The sequence below is a fragment of the Bison bison genome, unplaced genomic scaffold (genome assembly GCF_000754665.1).
Source record: "Bison bison bison isolate TAMUID 2011002044 unplaced genomic scaffold, Bison_UMD1.0 scf7180017862269, whole genome shotgun sequence".
NCBI classification, from domain to species: domain Eukaryota; kingdom Metazoa; phylum Chordata; class Mammalia; order Artiodactyla; family Bovidae; genus Bison; species Bison bison.
Window position 1 is genome coordinate 83046 of NW_011492841.1, and position 1445 is coordinate 84490.

The 1445-nt window shown below is 46.9% G+C and overlaps 1 long non-coding RNA gene across 2 annotated transcripts in view; it reads left to right on the forward strand.

Moving 5' to 3' along the window:
- LOC104983337 overlaps window positions 1–1430 on the forward strand; it is a 1978-nt gene extending 548 nt beyond the window's left edge. Inside the window, exons 2-3 of one of the 2 annotated variants that reach the window (XR_824626.1) lie at window positions 564–612; window positions 1266–1430. This is a non-coding gene — a long non-coding RNA (uncharacterized LOC104983337). Of the gene's footprint in view, window positions 1–563; window positions 613–1243 lie in introns of both variants that reach the window. The other variant, XR_824625.1, reaches the window with a different exon arrangement.
- The last annotated feature ends 15 nt before the right edge of the window (window positions 1431–1445 follow it).

Below are 1445 nucleotides of genomic sequence, written 5' to 3' on the forward strand. Positions count from 1 at the left end.
GGGGGGGTTGGGAGGAGGGGTCCCACTTTCACACACACACACAAAAAACAGAAACAATGGGGAAAGAGATCTGAGTAGAAATAGAATCTAGAAGTTAGTCAAGAACAATAACCCTGATGTCAGAGAAAATGGCCCTGGGAGTGAAGCCTCTGGACTGGGAAGGCTGTTGGTGGAATGGCAAGCACCCAGCCTTTGGAATAGGACAGAAACAGAGCTGTGAAGCTTTGGAGAACTGCTTAACTTTACTAAGTCACAGTTTCTTTATAAGAAAATAATTCCTACCTTATAGCATTGTTGTGAGGATTGGAGATAATGTGTGTACTTACATAATTGGCACATAGTTGGTTTCCAGTAAATGATGTGTGCATACTAAGTTGCTTCAGTTGTGTCCGACTCTTTGTGACCCTGTGGACTGCTCTGTTCATGGGATTCTCCAGGCAAGAATACTGGGGTGGGTTGCCATTTCCTTCTCCAGGGGATCTTCCCAACCCAGGGGTCGAAACATGGTACCTAATAAAAATGGGTAGCTTCCCTGCAAATATTTCTCTCTCCCCCTTCTTCAGGAACATTATGTCTTGTGTCTGGTGGCCTCCAGCCTCTGAATTATCTCAGGTGAGTTTTCCAAATCCTTAGGATTTTTTTCCTCACCCCCCTCCCCACTTCCCCTGATGCCTTCCAGCTGGACACAAACTCATTCCTAAAATATGCAGATGGAAGCTATGGTAACCATGGAGACAGGGCAGGTGGTGAGGAGAGGCAGAGACAGACACTGAGAGAAACCGACTGCTACAGATAGGAAGAAAAAAGACTTTAAGGAACGATTCAAACAGAGACCTTCAAACAAGATGGGAAAATGAGCCTAAGCAAGACCGAGAATAAATAGATGCAATGGGAGAGAATGTGTTACAAGGTTCATTCTTCTCTACCCCTTTTCTCTCTCTCTTCCTCCCATCCCTCCAAAAATATGGGGAGGAGGCATCTGGGAATAACCCCTTGCTGTATCTAAAAATGACCCCAACCTCCGCATACTTATCTAAGTCTGTATAAGGGAGCTGAGGTCCAAGTTTATTTGTGATGCATGTTCCGGTTGCGGGGAGGTGTAATGAAGATGTATCGCTGTGTCTGACTCCAGCTCCCCCTGACATTTAAACTAGGAGAAGGCAGCCAGATCTCTTGCCTCCCTCTGTACAGTAAAGACTCCAGTTGTGGATCCCATTGCCTCTCTCTTCACCTCTCTATATAGTGTACCATGTACTGTGTGGCAGGTCAGACCTGGTGCACCGGCGCGCATCAACGCACGAAGAGCGGAGAATGGGGATCTGCTGAAGCTAGACGAAGAATTGGGATGGTCCCAGTCTGGGTCGCGGAGGAGTCTCTTAAGGAACATTTAGGTTTGTTGTGACTGAGGGGCTAAGAAAGGGAAGTCAGGATTGGAGCCTCTAGCT